The sequence below is a fragment of the Triticum dicoccoides genome, chromosome 2A, assembly GCF_002162155.2.
Source record: "Triticum dicoccoides isolate Atlit2015 ecotype Zavitan chromosome 2A, WEW_v2.0, whole genome shotgun sequence".
Classification (NCBI taxonomy): domain Eukaryota; kingdom Viridiplantae; phylum Streptophyta; class Magnoliopsida; order Poales; family Poaceae; genus Triticum; species Triticum dicoccoides.
The window spans coordinates 138,031,351-138,055,197 of NC_041382.1; positions in this window are offsets into that span (position 1 = coordinate 138,031,351).

Consider the following 23,847-nt stretch of genomic DNA (forward strand, 5'->3'; position numbering starts at 1 on the left):
TCATAATTCAAATTCAAGTAGCTCATGAAGTTAACATCATTCCACGGAATACTCGGTACATGATAATAAACTGGTTAGTCCATCCACAGGAATAACATTCAATCGAGTTTACCACTCTCAGTTTCATGCTTATTCTCCGGAGACTGTCACTGAGACTGACACTGAGACTGATACTGAGATTGACACTAATATGTTGATCAAAGTCCTTGACCATAGACATGGTTACTCGAATGGTTTTGACTCTACAGAGTTTGTACTCGTTAACCACAACCAACGGATTTCAATAGTCACAAAGGACTAGTTCCGTTTACGGTATTTTAGGAGAAACACATCTAACAAGTACACACCCATTCCACATCCCGCTGCCAGGAATCACCCTAGGCAACGTTCAAGAAAAACTCTAAGACGGGGAGGCTACAACCTCGAATAACATGGGATCAAATTTATATCGCACGCTCTAAGGGGTGCCCCCCTCCCGGTCCCAACCGGAAACACCCATGCCCCCTGGCCAGATGACGGGCTTTAATCCAGGGCCATGGAACCTTCATCACGGCCCCTCTATTTGGTGTGTACAAGGAAAGAGGTTTGCAACTGACTAAACCGCATTCTTTGCAGAAGACATGTGGCGTCACGAAAAGGGGACGAACGGGGACAAGACTTGGTCCACGTTAATACTGGAGTTAAACGGTTGACATAAAACTGGCATGCTTCAACCATACCAGCTTGCAACCTATCATGCCACCACATGATCAGGTTATCTCGCCATCATATGAACACATCAAACTTCGAAGCTCACTTGCAGCTTGCTTTGCATGAAATATAACATTCACAAATGCTTATATATACATGTCATGAGAAAACCACTCAAGCAATCATGAAAAACAACTCATAATATCAAAGGTTCAAACATGCTTGCCTGGTTCGGAGTAGTCGGAGTCTAGCTCGGCGAAGTTTGCGGCTCCGTCACCTCCTTCGGAATCTACGTTATAAAAGAAATCGCATACTGACGTAAATACCGTGTGTGTGTAAAAATTGTTCCAAATATTTTTCCAATAAATATGATAAAAAACTAGATAGTAAAATAAAGATGACAGAAAAAGAATCAGCTCAAAATCATCTTTTTCTTAAAAGTTATAAAGGTTTTAGTCCAGGGACTGATCTGTGATGAAACAGAAACTTTCCAGGGCTACTTTAGAAAAACAGAAAATGCTTCAGTTGGAATACGCCTTCCAGAGGGGAAAACATATCCAGGCCGAAGGTACCAACGAAAAACGGTTTGAAGGGGGAGGGTGAGGCTGACGAGGGGGTCCCACCCGTCAGGTTTGAAATTCAGAACAGAGTCCCACCGGCGCCCGAGGCTCGCGGTGGTCGCCGGCGTCGATCCACGACGAGGTAGGGGGAGTGGAAGGTACCTACGGACTCACGGAGTTCTCCCGTGTCTGTTGGTGGTGGAATTGGTCGTCGGCGAGCACCACGTCGACGGCGGCCTCCACTCCGGCGGATGGTGGTTCGGTCGAGGATGATTCTCTCTGAAGGGAGCTGCAAACTCCAAATTGAAGCGCGGGTCAGGCAAGTGGGTGCACTAGGATGCTACTGGCACAGTTTGGCGAGCGGGGGTGCACTCACTAGAGAGAATCTTGCCGGAGCCCGAAGCGGATCGGGGCGGCCGGAGTCGGGGAAGAAGGCCTCCTGGAGGTCCTCCTAGCGGCTGGGCCCGGTTCTGGTGAGGTGGAGGAGTGGTGCTGGGTCGAAGGCGAGCTCGGGGCCTCCATTTATAGCCGGCCGAAGGCGATTGCCGAAAACGGGTTTTCTCCGGTGAGTAATTACGGCGAGGTGGTGTTCGAGCTGACGGCTTACGTGACTGGGCAGCTGCGGATTGGTCCACTGGCTCCATTCAACAGCTAAGCTTGATCGGATTTGGCCTGCTCCCGTGGCTTCGATGGAACGGAGCTCACGGGCTCGTCGGCTGCAGAGAGTGTGCTCTGCGCCTCTCAGGCCACGACGATGGTTCTGCAACACGCACAGAGAAGAGGACGGCCGCGCGGAGGCTCCTGATGGTTTGGGCGGTGCTGGACGACGCCGTACTGCAGGGCTGGCCCCTGCTGGCCGCCACGGGCGGTTCTGCCACCGCAGGAGGCACCGGGGTTGACGTGACACGTCGCCACCAACGCTCGCGACCAGCCAAACAACCGTGCGGCACACTAGATAAGGAGGGGGAACAGGGAGCAAGAGGCCAGGGCGAGCACTGGCGAGATTGACGCCAAGCTCTGAAGAAAACGACACCGACGACTGAAGCTTAACACCGAAACTCTGAATTTGAACAGGAACAGTGCACACCAGCTGTTCGACGAAATGTTTGGCGCACGTGGAAAATTTTTCTTGAGCTAAAACTTGGTGGGATGGCCTCTTGATGCATCCAGAGACTGCCTGAATTTTCTCAGAATTTTTGGAAAAGGAAAAGAATGAATTTCACTGAAAATAGCAAATCTGGTCCAAACTTGCAGCAAGTAAATTTTGAAAAAAATTGAACTATGGACCAGCAGATCTTGATGGATCTAGGTTGAGGGTACTAAGGAGTAGCTAGGGTAAGTTACTTGGGCTTAGAAACTTAAGGGATCTAGTGCCTCCTTTGTAAATCCTAGGAGTACAAAATAAATTACAGAAAAAGGGTTTGAGGATAAAATAAATAGAAATAAAATCTAAAAGAGGTTGAAACTTGCTGGAATTGGATGCTTGGCTTGACCCAAAGTTGGGAGGTGGGTTTTGGAAGAAAGTTTTCTACATAGGCCATGGCAAGAGAGTACTTTTGAATAGGGAAGGATAAAATCCAAAATTATAGGAATTCTTTTTAAAAAGAAAATTTGTAAAACCACCCAAAAGTATTTGTGTTGAGCCAACACAAGATGAAAACCCTCAAGACCAAAAATCAAGGTTGGGAAGAACACATAAAATATTTGTCTTAAAAGAATTTTTTTGAGAAGGAGAGTCTTTTAGAATTTTTTTTAAATAACCTCCTTTTAATTAATTAAAGAAAATTTGACAAAAACCAAATCAAAAATGTTGGAGTGTTACACTGGTGACCAGCCATTTTCTCGTGAGTGAGGAGCAGAGTCCACTCCTCTTGAGAATAACCCGCCTAACATGCAATATACGGACAACCTAGTTGATACATGAGCTATTTGAGCATACAAAACAGAATGTTTATTTGAAGGTTTAGAGTTTGGCACATACAAATTTACTTGGAACGACAGGTAGATACCGTATATAGGTAGGTATGGTGGACTCATATGGAATAACTTTGGGGTTTATGGGATTGGATGCACAAGCAGTATTCCCACTTAGTACAGGTGAAGGCTAGAAAAAGACTGGGAAGCGACCAGCTAGAGAGCGACAACAGTCATGAACATGCATTAAAATTAATCAACACCGAATGCAAGCATGAGTAGGATATAATGCACCATGAACATAAATATCGTAGAGGCTATGTTGATTTTGTTTCAACTACATGCGTGAAAACGTGCCAAGTCAAGCCACTCGAATCGTTCAAAAGAGGATACCACCCTATCATACCACATCACAACCATTTTAATAGCATGTTGGCACGCAAGGTAAACCATTATAAGCTTCTAGCTAATTAAGCATGGCATAAGAAACTATGATCTCTAGTTGTCATTGCAAACATGTTTATTCATAATAGGCTGAATCAGGAACGATGAACTAATCATATTTACAAAAACAAGAGAGGTCGATTTCATACCAGCTTTTCTCATCTCAGTCAGTCCATCATATATCATCATAATTGCCTTTCACTTGCACGACCGAACGATGTGGATAATAATAATAGTGCACGTGCATTGGACTAAGCTGGAATCTGCAAGCATTCAATAAACAGGAGAAGACAAGGCAATATGGACTCTAGGTTAAATCAACAATAATGCATATAGGAGTCACTTCAACAATTTAATCATGGTCTTCTCCTATCGACCCCCAAAGAAAAGAAAAGAAATAAAACTATTTACACGGGAAAGCTCCCAACAAGAAAAAGAAGAATGGGAAATCTTTTTGGGTTTTGTTTTTAATTACTACTACAAGCATGGAAATTAAAACTAGTTAAAAGCTACAACTAACTTTTTTGTTTTTCTTAAGGTTTATTAAGCACACAAGAAGAAAGCATAAAAAGAGAAAATAAACTAGCATGGATGATACAATGAAAAAGTATGAGCACCGACAACTAGCAATGAGTGTGTGAACATGAATGTAATGTCGGTGGTCTATGGCCACGGTTGGCCTGGCGGATATCCATAGTAATAGTTGGGGTCGTACTGAGATGCAGTAGTCATTGCATCGTGGGCTGCAGCTTGGAGGCGAGCTATCTCAGCTCTCCTCTTATACTCTTCCGCCTTCTCTCTGGTTATAGAATATCTCCCTTTTGCCTGAAAGTCAAAGAAAGTAGAAGCAGGGAGGGCGACGTGATAGGTGCATCGTCTGTCAAAGATTAGTCGGTACTGGAGGAACTGATCGTTCCTCTCAACAAACTAATGACGAACCATAGCCTCATAATCCAAATAGGCAGGAGGCAACTCAATATCATCCTCACGTATGGTTATACCAAGAAAATTAGCTATGCGGGTTGCATAAATTCCACTGAAGAAATCTCCATTAAATCTATTAAGATGCAACCTTCGTGCAACAATGGCTCCCAAATTATAAGATTTATCTCCTAACACAGCACTCCTAAGAATACTGAGGTTAGGGACACACATGTGACATGCTTCATCTTTACCGTTAATGCATCTACCTATGAAGAGAGCAAAATAATGTATAGCAGGAAAATGAATGCTCCCTATGGTAGCTTGTGCTATATCTCTAGATTCCCCCACAGTTATACTAGCAAGAAAATCTCTAAATTCAGATTTGCGAGGTTCACTAGCACTACCCCATTGTGGATGTTTGCAAGCAGTGGTAAAGTCCTCTAAGTCCATAGTGTAAGAATTTTCATAAACATCAAACATGACAGTTTGAGAATTACGTGAAGATGAAAATTCAAACCTCCTCACAAAGGAACTAGTGAGATAGTGGTACTGACAACATTTTTCTTCCTCGAAGCTCACAAGATCATCGTTACGCAAATATGTGTTAAATTGTTCCTTAATCCCCGCTCGATCCATGAAGTCCTCTGAAGGCCATTCACAAGGCCGCCCTGGAGCGTCCCTTGGTGGCTCATCATCAACATCACGCATTGCAAGCCTGGGTTCTTGTTTCCCTGAAGAACCACCTTGGTACATTTTCCCAAACATATTTCTCCCTCTGAAAAATTTCTAAAATTTTTAGTAACTTCAAATAAAAGTGAACCAAACTCAATAATATTGATAGCAACTACTCCTACAAGTGCCTAGAGGTAATATCATGCACAAAAACTACTCTTGAGCATATAAATTTGACATGCAAGCTCAAGAACAGGGTCACCTAAGTAGCAAAAATATGCAATGAATAAAGCACTAGAACAAAAACTAATTGGACCATTGGAGGAGTCACATAGCAAGGAACAATCCCCCAAAGCAGTTTTGTGAGAGGTGCTTTGAGCAAGGAGATCGAAAATCGTAGCAAAATGAGCTAGAACTCGTGCTTGAGCTGGATAATGGTGTTTGTGGGAGGAAGAAGGAGTGTGTGGGTGCAGGAATAAGTGGAAGAGGGCCACCGTGGGCCCACAAGGCAGGGGGCATGCCCAGGGGGGTAGGGCGCGCCCTCCACCCTCGTGGCCAGGTGGATGCCCCCCCCCTGCTGTGTTCTCAGTGCCAAATATTCTCAAATATTCTAGAAAAAAATCATATTTAAATTTCAGGGCATTTGGAGAACTTTTATTTTCGGGGTATATTTATATTGCACGGATAATTCAGACAGAAAATACTATTTTTATTTTATTTAATATAAATAACATAAAGTATAAGGAGGGTACAGAGAGTTGTGTTTTCTAAATTCATCCATCTAATGATCATCAAAAGGAATCCATGAACAAGGACGATCAAGTATTGTTAACAAACTCATTCCGAATAACATGGAACTGGAGAATTTCCGAATAACACTAGGTTACCTCAACGGGGATATGCACAGCCCCAACAATAAGAATATCATATTTCTTCTTGACAGTAGGAAGAGGAAATTCAAAACCTCCAAAAATAATCGATGGAATTTTTCCAATAGAATTGATACTGTGGACTTGAGGTTGCTTCCTCAGAAAGTGTACCGTATGCTCATTACCATTAACATGAAAAGTGACATGGCCTTTGTTGCAATCAATAACAGCCCCTGCAGTATTCAAAAAGGGTCTTCCAAGAATAATAGACATACTATCGTCCTCGGGAATATCAAGAATAACAAAGTCCATTAAAATAGTAACGTTTGCAACCACAACAGGCACATCCTCACCAATACCGACTGGTATAGCAGTTGATTTATCAGCCATTTGCAAAGATATTTAAGTGGGTGTCAACTTATTCAAATCAAGTCTATGATATAAAGAGAGAGGCATAACACTAACACCGGCTCCAAGATCACATAAAGCAGTTTTAACATAGTTTCTTTTAATGAAGCATGGTATAGTGGGAACTCCTGGATCTCCAAGTTTCTTTGGTATTCCACCCTTAGAAGTATAATTAGCAAGCATGGTGGAAATTTCAGCTTCCGGTATCTTTCTTTTATTTGTAACAATATCTTTCATATACTTAGCATAAGGATTCATTTTGAGCATATCAGTTAATCGCATACGCAAAAAGATAGGTCTAATCATTTCAGCAAAGTGCTCAAAATCCTCATCATCCTTTTTCTTGGATGGTTTGGGAGGAAAAGGCATGGGTTTCTGAACCCATGGTTCTCTTTCTTTACCATGTTTCCTAGCAACAAAGTCTATCTTATCATAAAGTTGATTCTTTGACTGTGGATTATCAAGATAAACAGCAGGTTCAATTTCTATATCATTATCATTGCTAGGTTGAGCATCAACATTAACATTATCATTAACATTATCACTAGTTTCAGGTTATTACCAGATTGTGTTTCAGGATCAGAAATAAAAATATCATTTGGATTCTCAGGTGTTTCAGTAATAGGTTCACTAGAAGCATACAAAGTCCTATCATTTTTCTTTTTCTTCCGTTTAGAAGGACTAGGTGCATCTATATTATTTCTCTGAGAATCTTGCTCAATTTTCTTAGGGTGGCCTTCAGGATACAAAGGTTCCTGAGTCATTTTACCAGTTCTAGTAGCCACTCTAACAACATAATCATTATTCTTACTATTCAATTCATTGAGCAAATCATTTTGAGCTTTAAGTACTTGTTCTACTTGAGTGGTAACCATAGAAACATGTTTACTAATAAGTTCAAGTTCACCTTTGACATTAGCCATATAATCACCCAAGTGTTCAAGCATATCAGCACTGCGTTTTAATTCTCTACCAAAATAAGCATTGAAGTCTTCTTGCTTAACCATAAATTTATCAAAATCATCTAAGCATGGGCTAGCAAACTTAGTAAATGGGATTTCAGCTTTATCATATCTATAGAGAGAATTTACCTTTACTACCTGTGTCGGGTTATCAAGACCATGTATTTATTCAATAGGAGATGGATTAAAATTATGCATTTCTTTGACAGGCGGTAAATTAAGACCATGTATTTCTTTAATAGGAGGTAAATTCCTAACATCTTCAGCTTTAATACCCTTTTCTTTCATGGATTTCTTTGCCTCTTGCATATCTTCAGGACTGAGAAATAGAACACCTCTCTTCTTAGGAGTTGGTTTAGGAATAGGCTCAGGAAGTGTCCAATTATTTTCACTAGTCAACATATTGTTTAATAGAATTTCAGCTTCATCCAGTGTTCTTTCCCTGAAAACAGAACTAGCTCAACTATCCAGGTAATCTTTGGAAGCATCGGTTAGTCCATTATAAAAGATATCAAGTATTTCATTTTTCTTAAGAGGATGATTAGGCAAAGCATTAAGTAATTGGAGAAGCCTCCCCCAAGCTTGTGGGAGACTCTCTTCTTCAATTTGCACAAAATTACATATATCCCTTAAGGCAGCTTGTTTCTTATGAGCAGGGAAATATTTAGCAGAGAAGTAATAAATCATATCCTGGGGAGTACACATACAACCAGGATCAAGAGAATTAAACCATATTTTAGCATCACCCTTTAATGAGAATGGAAATATTTTAAGGATATAAAAGTAGCGAGTTTTCTCTCATAATTCGTGAACAGGGTGGCTATATCATTTAATTTAGTAAGATGTGCCACAACAGTTTCAGATTCATAGCCATAAAAAGGATCAGACTCAACCAAAGTAATTATATCAGGATCAACAAAGAATTCATAATCCTTATCAGTAACATAGATAGGTGAAGTAGCAAAAGCAGGGTTAGGTTTCATTCTAGCATTAAGGGATTGCTGCTTCCATTTAGCTAATAACCTCTTTAAATCATATCTATCATTGCAAGCAAGAATAGCTCTAGCAGATTCTTCATCCAGAACATAACCCTCAGGAACAACAGGCAATTCATATTTATTGGGGGGAGAGTCTTCATCATCACTTTCATCAATATTATCAGTTTCAATAATTTCATTCTCTCTAACCCTAGCAAGTTGTTCATCAAGAAATTCACCAAGTGGCACAGTAGTATCAAGCATAGAAGTAGTTTCATCATAAGTATCATGCATAGCAGAAGTGGCATCATCAATAACATGCGACATATCAGAATCAATAACAGAAGCAGGTTTAGGTGTCGCAAGCTTACTCAAAACAGAAGGTGAATCAAGTGTAGAGCTAGATGGCAGTTCCTTACCTCCCCTCGTAGTTGAGGGATAAATCTTATTTCTTGGATCTTTCCAGTTCTTCATAATGATAAGCAGATATAAATCCCAAGTGACTCAAGGAATAGAGCTATGCTCCCCGGCAACGGCGTCAGAAAATAGTCTTGATAACCCACAAGTATATGGGATCGCAACAGTTTTCGAGGGTAGAGTATTCAACCCAAATTTATTGATTCGACACAAGGGGAGCCAAAGAATATTCTCAACTATTAGCAGTTGAGTTGTCAATTCAACCACACCTGGAAACTTAATATCTGCAGCAAAGTATTTAGTAGCAAAGTAATATGATAGTAGTGGTAACGGTAGCAAAAGGTAATGATAGCAAAAGTAATGTTTTTGGTATTTTGTAGTGATTGTAACAATAGCAACGGAAAAGTAAATAAGTGAAGAACAATATATGGAAAGCTCATAGGCAATGGATCGGTGATAGAGAATTATGCCGGATGCGGTTCATCATGTAACAGTCATAACCTAGGGTGACACAGAACTAGCTCCAATTCATCAATGTAATGTAGGCATGTATTCCGAATATAGTCATACGTGCTTATGGAAAAGAACTTGCATGACATCTTTTGTCCTACCCTCCCATGGCAGCGGGGTCCTAGCGGAAACTAAGGGATATTAAGGCCTCCTTTTAATAGAGTACCGGACCAAAGCATTAACACATAGTGAATACATGAACTCCTCAAACTACGGTCATCATCAGGAGTTGTCCCGATTATTGTCACTTTGGGGTTGCCGGATCATAAAACATAGTAGGTGACTATCACTACAAAAAAATACACTTCCGTGATTATACGTGTTTGTCACAGTAGGTCACGTTTTCTGTCATGCATGTACATCCATGACAATTTTATGACAGAATCAAGATAGTCATACCTTTACTGTCGTAGAAGTGTTCCATGACATCACCAGAATTATCATCACGGAAGTGTCCACTTCCATGACGATAAATCTCCGTCACAGAAGTGCTTTCGTCAAGGGTGACCGACACGTGGCATCCACTGTAACAGAACGCTGTTAAGCTATCGGGTTGGGTTTTGGATCCGATAACCCGTTAACAGCCCCGACCAATGGGGATTTTCCATGTGTAAAATCATCATTTGCTGGAGGAGACACGTGTCAGGTCCGCCTTGGCATAGGTGTCACTCATCCAATGGGCGAGACGCGCCTATGGTATGTTGACACATGGACCGGCCCATCAAGTTTAAATGGGCCGGCCCAACTGAAGGCCCATAAGATTTTGCGGACCATAATGGGCCGGCCCAACTAAAGGCCCACGAGATTTTGTGGACCATAATGGACTGGCCCAGCTAAAGGCCCACAAGTTTTTGCGAGCCATAATGGGCCGGCCCAGGTAAAGGCCCACAAGATTTTTGTGTGCCATAATGGGCCGGCCCAGGTAAAGGCCCACAAGATTCTTGCGGATCATAATGGGCCGGCCCAGCTAAAGGCCTAAGAGATTTTGCCGACATTAATGGGCCGACCCAGCTGTAGGCCCACAAGATTTTGAGGACCCTAGTAGGCCGGCCCATTAATTGGTTGCCATGTTTTGGGCCAAATGCCGGCCCATATTTGATCTGGTCCATTAATGGCCTGCCACGCTCCGGGCCTAATAGTGGCCCATATGAGATCCGGCCCGTTAAAAGCCTACCACGTTCTGGGCCAAATTACGGCCCAGATCAGGTCCGACCCTTTAAGAGGCTTTGGGCTCAATTATGGCCCATATCAGATTCGGCCCGTCAATTGGACACTATGGTTTTGGGCCCACTTGCTAAAGGCCCACTTAGTAATTCGGCCTGATATTAGTTTTGGCCTGTTAAGGGCCCGTTTAACATTTTGGCCCAATATTAATTTTAGCCTATTAAAAGCCTGTCATATAGTTGGGCCTAACTACGGCCCGATTTGCATCCGGCCTGCTCGCAGCCGATATCTGATTGGGCGAAACAAGGACCGAGACAATTTTGGCCTGTTAAAAGCCCGTGATTTGATTCGCACAATCATGGGCCGGGGTTCATTTCGGGCTGCTGCCAGCCCGTGAGCTGTTCTGCACGTTTCAGGCCCAACCTACATCGTGATTGCATGACGGCCCAATTATGTACCGTAATTTCACGGTTTGGCCGGTTTACTACGAAGACAGGATATATATACAGTAAAATAACTGCATCATCGTGAATAAGAACAAACCTAGACTATATAATAAAGAAATTACGGCATATTACATCCACTGGGCATCAAAGTTCGCCACTATGATAATAAAGCACAAGCAGATAGCAGATTACATACACTGGGCATCAAAGATCGCCACCAATGCAAATAAACACGCCGACCAAATAATATACAAAACCGACAGCACTTCAATAGAGTTCAAGAAAGGTTAGCCCTGCTGAGGAGTTTCAGCGCAAGCAGCTGAGCAAGATGATGAGACTGCGCTTGTCCAACACTTATATCTTCCTCACCCTGAAAGATAAACAAGCAGACAGATGACAGGTTTTGCACATAAAAGTATGAGTGCTGACAATTCATCACATTTCTTACTGACGAATAAAGTGACACAGTTTAAAATTGCATTAACACAATATGGTATTGTTCAGGTCAAGACATGCCAGGAAATGACATTGTGAAGGAGTTGGTAGCTTCACGACACCACTGGATTACAGATCAAGAACTCATAAGTATCAATGGTTAGTGTGCTGTTAATTTATACCATTTCAGATTGGCAAATAAAGAGATGGTTTAAATAATAGTAGAATGATATGACATTGTTCATAGTTAAGACATTGCAGAATATGACATTGTGCTGAAGTGGGTAGGTTCACCACACCACTGGATTACGGATGAAGAATAGAAGCATACATGCAGTGCAAAAGAAGATCACTTGCTTTGTATAGTTTAATTTACATGGTATGAAGAAGGAATTTGGTTGTACAACTGAAAACTTAAATTGAGAAAGGACAAACTTTCGTTTCTGAACTACATAATAAACTTTAAACAAGCAATTTGATGCAAACACCAAAAATAAACAGTTGTTGCAGTCATGCCTAACCAAATATATACAACAAAGTTTGAAGGCTTGAGATGGACAAACTTACATTATTGGTGAAGACATGCTCTATAAAGGCCTTGTCCATGCTGATGGGGGGCAATTCAAGAAGTTTACCACAGAATCTTCTTCAAAAGCATTGCCTTTATTCTACATTTTGTTAAGAGTAAATATAGATGTGATAATATATGAAAAATGGAGAATATTTAAGATAAGATGAAGAGTGATGCTACATAACCAAGTAGCTATAAATGTAAGTGCAGCGATACAGGCAAAAGGTATAGCCAAGAGAAATGCACAACTAAACTTCTTCAGTACCAACCTTATGGTAAGAGTAAATATAGATTTGATGTGTAGAAAATGGAGGGCAAAGGAAAAAAAGCTGCAGAGTGATGGTACATGAACAACTACCTGTCATTATAAGTACACTGATAAAGGACAGCATGTACTTACAAGAACAATGCAGAGCTAAAAAACATTGGCATTGGATATATTCTACACTAATGTAACCATTCATACAGGTCAGATAATTTGGGGCAAACAATTGATAAGCAAGCTATCATGCATACTACTGCCACATAATGAACCATGTATGTATGCAAGTACAGTGATAGAAGACAATAGGTACTAACAAGAGCAAAGCAGCGGGCATCATATTTGCGATATCCCGTCGTTCTTGTCAAAACGGAATTCTTCTTCGAGTAGATTTCCTGCAAAAAAGATCCGTAAGGCACATGCGGAAAAGTAGAAGTTCAAATTGTCATGTGATTTCATAGACAGTACCTCATCCTGGGACGAGACCAGTGCATAACAAGGTTTTTCCATTCAATGTCTTCTAAATTTAGCACAGGAGACTTCACCGGAAATTCGTTTATAGACTTGCCATCAAAGTGTGATTTCCTCAGGTAACACCGATACTGCTGCAATGCTTCCTTGAAAAGCACAAGCAAGCTTTGCTCGTCATGACTATCCAGATTGACCCTCGCCTAGTTACAACAATGTAATGTAAATCATTGATGTGTTCAATCAGCAGAAAACAGGAAAATAATGACCATGAATAATAGCACTTAAATGTAAGTTGGACAGGAAGATGTGAAAATGGTGTTTGTCTTCACAACAATCTTCCCATGATGGGAATATATGCACGTAGTACCTAACAACATTGAAATCATTGTCTTTTAAACTGGGAATAAATGGAATGAGGTTCCAATCTGCAGGAATTGGCCATCTCTGCAGTTGGGATAGGTCTTCGGCCGGTGGAGTTGCTGTACTTTTTGCTGGAGTGGGATTTTTCTATGGTACAGCTGGTGCTATGGAAAATGAAATCGGTATACCTTTTGCTAGAGTGCAGATCCTGTGTGGTGGGGCTAGTGGTGTGGCCAGTGAAGTATGGGTACAGTCTGCTGGAGTCGGTCCTACGTTTTGTGTCACTGGTTGTACAACCAATATAAGTGGGGTGCTGTCTGATTTCTCCGGCACCACCACGTTTTTCAAGGGCTTTGCTGGTGCTTCTTCAGGTTTGGCAATCACCCTCTTCCTTTTTGATGTCTGATGCACAAGAACAACATTTTAGTGGAAAAACATGGTATGATGACAGATGGAATATGTATTGATAATGGATGGGCATGGCATCTCGACATATATGATGAGTAAACTAAGCAGATGGCGGTGCAACAAAGTAGAAGAAATGCAAGACAACATATGCAAGATACCCGCAATCAATAAAACAGTGCCAAATTAGAACAGGCACCTTGATGGGTGAATAGGACAGGCCATCTGCCTTTGACTCCTCGAGGTTAGAATAGTCATTAGGATCATATTCTAAACAAGAATCAACAGGTGGGGAGCGTATGAGTTTCATTGCATCCAGAATGGCACTCAATGCCTTGGTGCCAATTTTATAAGTCGTTGTAGTGTTTAGCTTCAAGAGTGGACTGCTGCTAGTGCGACACAAAGCAGCTACACATATCATAGTGTAGATATAACGGGAAAACCTTAAGCATCAAAGTAAAATCAGCAAAGTGGAACTTGCTGGAATATATGTGCTAGTATTGCCGGTATGGCTAGAAAGGCTTTGGATACCAGCTCTCTTCAAGTGAAGGTGCGGTACTGTTAATATCAGTGTAACTCTCAAAGGCGACATAGCTCCCCGCATTTCCTTGCTATTCTTATAGGATTCAAGTGGGTAGGCCACTACAAATCCTATTCCTATGTTTACAAGATCCTACAAATCAAAGAGGCTCAAAGTGTCCATCACAACCGACCGTATAGACCTCTACACTACAAATGTCCCTGCTCATCTTCAGTACAAGGAACATACTGTACGGCTATCATACTCCGTCCGTTCCAAAATATAAGTCTTGGTAGAGATTTCCACTATGGATCACATACAGATGTATCCAGATACATTTTAGAGTGTAGATTCACTCATTTTTCTCCATATGTAGTCCATGGTGGAATCTATACAAAGACTTGTATTTAGGAACAGTGAGAGTACATATTAAAGAAGAACGGAAGAGGAACATGGTAAAGAAGAGCAAGCAGATTTTGGATAATGAAATGTTGGTTGCGCAGAGCCCACACATGATGAACCAGAGCGCATTAAGAATGCATCTCCCAGCTGTCTCTCGACCATTTCAGGCAGTTGGATGAAGATCCTATGTCTCCTAACCCTTCTTCTTCCTTGTCTCTGATTCTTCCCATACAGAACACCGCACGGGCCGCCGGCCAGACCACCGGTCCCCACGGCCCGTGTTCCTCCACCACCCCCACCCCCGCCCCAACCCCCACCCGCGTCGAGTTTTCTTCATTCGGCGAGCCCCCACAACCACCCGAGCCCCTTCAATCGCACCGGCGAACTCCAGCGAGCTCCGAAAAATCGACTGACCCAATTTTGAAATTTAGTCTACTGTGATTTAATTAGTGTCGAATATAAAAGGGGAAAACCATAAGCATTGGGAGTATAGTGTTGAGCGTGCCATGGCGGATCTGAAGGTGCAAACCGGACAACGGCAACTTCGCAACCAAGACAAGAAATCAGAGTAAAGCAGTGGCGATCTATTTTCTTGCTGCGATAAATAAGTTGAGCAGATACGAAAGAGTACCGCCTCTGGTGCAGCACCGTGTATGCATCTGCTGAGAATTTGACGGTGCTGCGGTAGCCATGACTGTCGGCAGCGTGGAAGCAGATCTAGGAGGGTAGACGGTGGCGGCAGGGCGCGGTGGATGAGACGGTCGTAGGAGCGGTGCCGGCAAGGTGGACGACGGCGGGGATGAAGCGAGAGAACGGGATGCAAGGATCCCAGTCTGAAGCCGTGGATGAGAGAGGTCGATCTCTTGTAATGGACGGCAGCGTCGGGGTATCAGCTCCGGCATAGTGGAGGAGGACGGCGGTGGATGGGGTGGCGGACGGCGGCGGACGGTGGAGGGTGGGGTGGAGAGGGTGTTTTGGCGCCCACGGAGTACGAATGGGGAAAAGGGAGGTAGAGAGGAAGGGGGGAACCATGTATTCAGGGCGTGCTTGTCTCAAATGCGAGGAAATTTACAAACTTAGCCCCTGTTTCAAATTTCTACTAAATCACAACAATATTAGTTGGTTGGGGATAGGACGGTAATCTCGCATACACCGAATATTTGCCGATGAGAGTTTGTTTTTGGCACCCACCGTGTATGAATATGAATCGGGGAGGGAGTTGATTTCGGCTGAGGACACACTGTGTTTTGGCGCCCACCGTGTATGAATCCGGGTGAGGGGCGGTTAGTCACGTTTGGGTGAAATTACAAACCTACCCCTATCAAAACCTATAGAAATCCAGCAGATAGGCTTTGCGTGGCAGGGATAGGCAGTAGTGCTTTCCATCTCGCAGATTTTGGTTTCGGCCGGTTACTCGACTTACCCTGCTTTGTTCAAATTTTGCAGAGTGCACGTTTACTATGCCAACTCAATTCGAATCTCGTTTGTATTCTATTTTTTGGGTGGGATCCATTTTCAATTGGAATTACATTCTATATACATAATTTTTTATATATACTTTCAAAAGAACAACACAGAATTCTGCTCCTTTATATGTATAATATGATTTACAGATACAACGATCTCGAAATCTTAAGGTTGAATTCGTTTTTTTAACCAAATTATGTTCTACTAAAATGTATGGATCAGTAATATCTACATATTAAATAACATAGATGTGCGTGAATTCATATGAGTATGCATGTTTGATAGATCAATTTTGGTTCGAGTATGGATTACATGTATCATCATCTCGAATTCAAATATTTGAATCCCTTTTTTGTTCACTCCTTTCACGCCCATATCTCTCGCATGCATGCTCCTTTAGGTAGCTATCACTCTCTTTTCTCCAGCTCACCCGCACACTCACTTCATGTTTCTCCTATCCTCGCAAACAAGGTCTCTCGATGTCTCCCTTGAGAAGTGTCACACTCTCCTTATCATTACTAGTAAGCGTGCATGTGCTACGCACGTCCTGCCAATTCAATCCATTTTTCAAATTCCACCTCTATTTAATTTGTATCCTTTTCTATAGCTTTTGTTTGTCTACACCTTTTTTTAATTCAAACAACTAAAGAAACTAAAAATGGAAATACAATATGTGCTATTCCCAAAGAAATAAAATGGGAATGTGATATAGGTAATGAATAGGGAGTATCTAGGATGATAAGTACAACATTTGTTGAAATATCCCGAGGACAATAACCTAATTATTTGAAATGTATTGTTTGACAGAGACACAAAAATGAAGAGTTTATTTGAACAGTGCGCAAAAATGCTCTTCAGATGTATTTTATCAAACAAGGAGTCCGAGTTTGCCAAAATAAAAATTCAGAGCGGTTTGGAAGTATTCTCATCACTTCTCTTTCTCCGCCTCAGAAGCATTCTTCATCCGGGCTCCCAAACGCTTCATCCCTCAGAGCTTTGTCTATATAAAGAGTCAAGGTACTAAACATGCATGGCATATGTGTCCAGTCAGTAATAAAATTAGTTTCTAGCATAATGTCGGAGGATTTAAAGATGGACATTACCGTCTTATGCAAACCTTGTGGAGACCTTTGTATATTTAATGCATACTTCTGCTTTCATTATTGGGCTGATGAAGTGAAAGTTGTGAGATAAAATATTCTAAATCTCATGTAGCTTCTTTAGCAACTATAACCTTCGAGGTGGACAATCTACATCTTTTCTTCTCAGGAGAGGCTCCTAGTTGATTTGCTGCTGTACAAGGATGCTAATCTGAAACAATTATGCAGCACATGGTAAGTGCTAAGTCGACAATTGGTATTGAATCTACCAGGCTCCGAAGGATCCAATTATGTGATTTTACATGTGCATCTTAGCTATCAAAGGAAAAGAAGAAAATGGTGAAAGCAAAAAAATGCAAGCTTATATAAACTTCACAAAACCGGGTATGTGTAAGTGCATCTAGTGCCACCCCTAGTTGGTTTTGGAGTATTGACGACAAACCTAGTTGAGGGACTAATGTGTTTGTGAGAATTGCAGGATAACACACGTTTAAGTCCCTCATGGATTCGATTTTCCTACCAGAGATGACCCCTAAAAATGTATGAAGACATTGAAGTCAAAGGTGGTAAGTGAAGACATTCACCTTGAAGACTATGACAAGAGAAGACATCGCATGAAGACTATGGAGCGCGAAGACTTAGATCTTTCGTAGTTCGTTTTCTTCTTTGTTGAGTCATAGGAACCACCGTAATGTTAAGTGGGGTCCAAGAAAACCAGTCAGAATGACTGAAGTGATGCTTAACCAAAATCCTATGTCTTCGGGTGAAGACTATGAGAGCGAATCTTGTTCAGAGTTGGACAAGTCAGCTTTGCTTGTAGCCCAAGTAAAGTTGCCGTGTGTGTTTGAAATCTGATTGTTGGAACACGTGTCAGTTCCTTAGTGACCCAGGGTCATTTCGGACAAATCAGGTCAGGTTGCCTAGTGGCTATAAACAGCCCACCCCTACAACCATAAACGGTTGGCTGCTCAGAGTTAAAGTACGGCTTTTGTCGATTGAGAGCAACCCACCTCGAAGCCTTTGAGAGAGAATTCCTTGAGAGAATAAAGCCCTGACCACCTAGAGCCAAAGAGTGTTAGGCATCACTTAAGTCTTCTTGTCTGTGTGGTCTGAAGACTTATTACACTTGAGGACCGTGAATCCTCCAGCCAGTTAGGCGTCGCGTTCTGAGCATCCAAGAGTCATTGTGGATTGCTAGTGAACGAAGTCTGTGAAGGTTTGGAAGTTTACCTTGAAGACTTACCAGAGTGATTGGGCGAGGTCTGTGTGACCTTAGCTCAAGGGGAATACGGAAAGGACTAAGTGTTCTGAGCTGTGTGCTCAGGACTAAGTGTCCGGGACTGAGTGTCCCCAGGTTTAAATACCTATCCGCCCTAACCAGACGTACAACTGTCATAGCAGTTGGAACTGGTCTACCAAACTTTTGTGTTCGTCACACACACTGGTTCTATCCTTCTCATCTCTTTATTTATAGTTGGCTCTTGTAAAGTCAGTGCCTATTTGCTTTATCTATTTGTCTTCTCTGTGTACCTAATCCTTACTGCCTAGCTACTATTAGTCAGTGTGGTTTCACTTCATTGAATGCTTGACTATTGTCTGTCTAGTGTAGTCTATCTTCCGCTGCATGGAAATAGGTTCATTTCTATCATTTGTCTTTGAAACTTCCATGTTTTGAAGACTTTCATAAAAATCGCCTATTCACCCCCCTCTAGTCGATATAACACACTTTCAATTGGTATAAGAGCAAGGTACTCCCTTATTCTGTGTGATTTTGGTTTAACCGCCTGGAGTTTTAGTTATGTCGACCACAGGTATGAAGACTGTGTCATGCCCCATCTTTGACGGTCACGAGTATCCCAAGTGGAAGGCCATGATGAAGAAGTGCCTCATGGCAACAAACAGCGAGCTGGGGACCGTCACTGAGATTGGTCTGACCGATCTGTGCAAAATGGCGGAAACTGATGACATTCGCATGTACACTCTTCTCAACCTCACGGCGAAGGACGTCATCTGCTCCTGTCTATCTCAAAATCAGTTTAGGAATGTCATGCATCTCGATCATGCAAAGCTCATTTGGGACCGTCTCTCGGAGGTCTATGAGGGTCATCGAACTCGTCATGATCTTCGGTTCGAGGACTTTAAGGAGTCACTCAAAGCGATGACTTTCGAACCAGAATCATCATCTTCTGCATCATGCCTTATGGCAAATGATGCTAAGGTAATTGAATGCTATCTATCTGAATCCAGTGATGATGAATCTGGTGATGAATTTGGACCCAGCTATGCAAAACTTGCTTCCCTTGTCACTAAACAACAGAAAGCTATGGAACATATTCAAAAACTGTTAGACAAAAGCGATGACCTGTTGGATGCTAAAATGACTCGATCTCAGTCCTTAATTGAAGACATAAAAAATCTTCATATTAAGTATGAGGAGCTTGAAAGTCATCATGAAATGCTCTCAACAACTCATGAAGAACTCGAGAAATTGAGAGTGGCTCATGAAGATCTTCAAAAGGAAAACGAGTCACTTCGCGCTGAACAGATCAGTTCAGCTCAGGAAGGATTTGGACCACCATGTCTTAAATGCATTGAGCATGATAACGCTACTCCTGTTGCTGAATGTTCTACTGCTGCTACTGTTGCAATATCTTCAACTGTTGATGTGGAAACTAACCTCTCTGCTGAGGACACCACTACTATTGCTGATGAGAATGCTAGGTTGAAGACACTGCTTGAAACAGGGATGTACAAAAGTCTCAAAGGGCATCAGACACTATGTGATGTCCTCAAAAGGCAGATCCTGAACCGAAACCCTAGGAAAGAGGGTGTTGGGTTCGTAAGGAAAATGAATGCTGATGGCTCTTACTGGAAACCTGAGCAATACCCCAAAACCACATGGGTTGCTGCAAAGGAACCTTCAGCAGATCCATCCACTCTATCTGGCTTCACTAGTGCTAACCCCATTGGTTATTGATGAATCCTTTGATGCAGACTATAAACTGTTTAAGAATCAGAATGGTGAAGTGTTTGCCAAGTACATTGGTACTAACTGCAGGAATGGACCGCCTATGAAGAAGATCTAGGTGCCGAAAAGGTGTTTGCAGAATCTTCCTGTGAATGTCATCATGACACCACAGGTGAAGAAGACAAACCCCAGACCACAGGCTTCATACGGTCCAAAGACTTCATACAGACAGAGGACTCACCTGAGTCACACTAATGCAAATGTTTTGCAGGGAAGCCATACTCAGGCCTATGAATATGAGCGTGGTTCATCAAACCGCCATGTTCATAAGACCAAGAACTATTCTGCTTATTCTTATGAATACTATTGTCCACCTGCAAGACTTTTTGCTAGGGCTCCAAAGCCAAAGTTCTCAGATGCTGCACTTAGACTTATTGCTTCGAAGCCACCCCTGAAGATGTGGGTGGCTAAGAAAGCTTAACTCTCTCTTGCAGGGAAAGGTCTCCAGCCGAAAACCAAAATCGTCTGACACTATTGCTGGGGACCTTAAACATCTTGTAGCGCGCAAGATCAAATGCCCAAATGGTCTTACTATGTACTTCGTTTCTGAATCACTTGCAACTTGCTCTATCTGTCCTAATCTCGATCTAAGCTTTAATAATCCACTGGTTCGTCAAATGTTTTTGCTTCACAATTCTCTTCGTGAAGCCTATCCCCCTAACTGCACTGTAGGGTATGACACCAGCTGCTTCAGAATGGATTATTGATAGTGGGTGTACAAATCACATGACTGGCAAGCGAAGCCTTCTCATGGACTCAACTTTGCGTCCATCAGACAAAAGTCACATCACATTTGCTGACACTAGTAAAAGCAAGGTATTGGGTCTAGGTAGAGTTACAATCTCAAAGGATCAACACATGGATGAAGTCATGCTTGTTGAATCCCTTGGTTTCAACTTAATGTCTATCTCAATGCTTTTTGATTTAAACATGATTGTGATGTTTGGAAAATATCGTTGCCTTGTACTAATGGAATCTGATTTGTATGTTGTACATTTCTCAGCAAGACCACAACTTGTAGTATGTCTTCTAGCAAAACTTCTGAATGCTGGCTCTGGCATCAAAGGCTAGGGCATGCTGGCATGAGGAACCTCCACACCCTTGCAAGGAAGAAGCATGTCATAGGCATCGAGGGCGTCAAGTTCAAGAAGGATCACTTATGCATTGCCTGTGAAGCAGGAAAGATGACGAGGGCCAAGCATCCCTCGAGGACAATCATGACAACGACTCAACCCTTCGAACTGCTACACATGGATCTTTTTGGTCCCACTCATTACTCAACTCTTACTACTACTGCCTGTCTCTATGGCTTTGTCATTGTTGATGATTATTCAAGATATACTTGGGTGCATATAATCCTTTACAAGAATGAAGTGCAGGATGTCTTCAGACGCTTCGCCAATCGAGCAATGAACAACTATGGCGCCAAGATAAAGCACAACAGAAGTGACAATGGCACTGAATTCAAGAACATTAGCCTTGATACATATCTTGATACTTTGGGCATCACACATGAATTCTCAGCTCCGTACACGCCACAACAGAATGGCATCGTCAAACGCAAGAATAGAACACTTATTGAGATGGCTCGGACGATGCTTGATGAATACAAGACTCCAAGAAAATTCTGGCCTGAAGCCATTGACACTGCATGCCATATCATCAACCGTGTTTATCTTCACAAGCTTCTGAACAAGACATCCTATGAACTCCTTACTGGCAAGAAGCCAAATGTCAGTTACTTCAAAGTATTTGGCGCCAAGTGCTGGATCAAGGATCCACATGACACTTCAAAATTTGCACCAAAAGCACATGAGGGTTTTATGCTTGGATATGGAAAGGATTCGCACTCCTACAGAGTCTTCAATCTCTTTCATTACAAAGTGGTTGAAACAGTGGATGTGCGGTTCGATGAAACTAACGGCTCACAAAGAGAGCAACTGCCAAATGTGCTAGATGAAGTTCCATCCAGTCAATCAATCAAACTTATGGGAACTGGAGAAATCATACCTTCTGAAGCCTGAAGAAGAAATTATCATCTCCGCACCTGATCAACCTGAAGACAATGCTCAGCCTGAAGACAATCCCTCTAACAATGATAATGATCAGCAAGAGCAAAATCTTCGTCCTGTACATCCTCATGTTGCAAATGAAGTGCAGATTGAGAGAACAATTGATAGCATCAATGCACCAGGTCCACTCACTCGTTCAAGGGCAACACAACTAGCAAATTTTTGTGGGCACTTCACATTCGTCTCAATAACAGAACCCAAGAAAGTTGAAGAAGCCTTCATGGAACCTGAATGGATTCAAGCTATGCAAGAAGAGCTTCAATAGTTTGAGCTGAATAATGTATGGGAACTGGTTAAGCGTCCTGATCCTCGGAAGCACAATATAATAGGCACCAAATGGATATATCGCAACAAGCAAGATGAGCATGGTCAAGTTGTCAGAAACAAAGCTCGTCTCGTTGCTCAAGGATACACTCAAGTTGAAGGGATTGACTTCGATGAAACATTTGCTCCTGTGGCTAGACTTGAAGCCATACACATACTGCTGGCCTATGCAAATCATCATAACATACTTCTGTATCAAATGGATGTGAAGAGCGCTTTTCTCAATGGCAAGATTGAAGAAGAAGTGTATGTCGCACAACCACCTGGCTTTGAAGATCCAAAACATCTTGACATGGTATACAAGCTCAACAAGGCACTGTATGGCCTCAAACAAGCCCCTCGGGCTTGGTATGACACACTCAAAGACTTCCTGAAGAGAAAAGGCTTCAAATCTGGTTCCCTCGACCCCACTCTCTTCACGAAGACATATGATGGTGAACTGTTTGTGTGCCAAATATATGTGGATGACATTATCTTCGGCTGCACCAATCAGAAATACAGTGAAGAGTTTGGATATATGATGCAAGAGCAATATCAGATGTCCATGATGGGTGAGCTGAAGTTCTTCCTTGGTCTTCAAATACGTCAGCAATGCAACGGCATCTTTATATCTCAAGAGAAGTATCTCAAAGATTGCCTGAAGAAGTTTGGTATGCAAGACTACAAAGGCTTCACGACGCCAATGCCAGCCAAACATCATTTGGGTCCCGACGACAATGGTAAAGAGTTCGATCAAAAGGTATACCGCTCCATGATTGGTTCTTTACTTTATCTATGTGCATCTAGGCCAGATATTATGCTTAGTGTTTGCATGTGTGCTCGATTCCAAGCGGCACCAAAGGAATCGCATCACTTAGCTGTGAAGCGAATTCTTCGATATTTGGCTTACACCCCAAATATAGGATTATGGTATCCAAAGGGCTCAGAGTTTGATCTGGTTGGATTCTCGGATGCTGATTATGCTGGTGACAAGGTGGATCACAAGTCTACATCAGGCACATGTCATTTTCTAGGACGATCACTTGTATGTTGGTCTTCAAAGAAGCAGAACTGTGTATCTCTCTCCACTGCTGAATCTGAATACATTGCTGCTGGATCTTGCTGCGCTCAGCTTCTGTGGATGAAGCAAACACTCAAAGACTATGGCATTCATCTGAAGCAAGTGCCACTCTACTGCGACAATGAAAGCGCCATCAAGATTGCCAACAACCTAGTTCAGCACTCGAAGACAAAGCACATTGAAATTCGTCATCACTTTCTCAGAGATCATGTTGTGAAGGAAGATATTGATATCATACACGTCAATACTGAAGAGCAATTGGCAGATATCTTCACCAAGCCCTTGGATGAGAAGAGATTTTGGAAGTTACGGTGTGAGCTAAATATTTTGGAATCATCAAATGTCCTGTGATCAGGCACACATCCTAACACTTATGCATATTGATGACTTAGATGTGCAACACACGAAGTAAA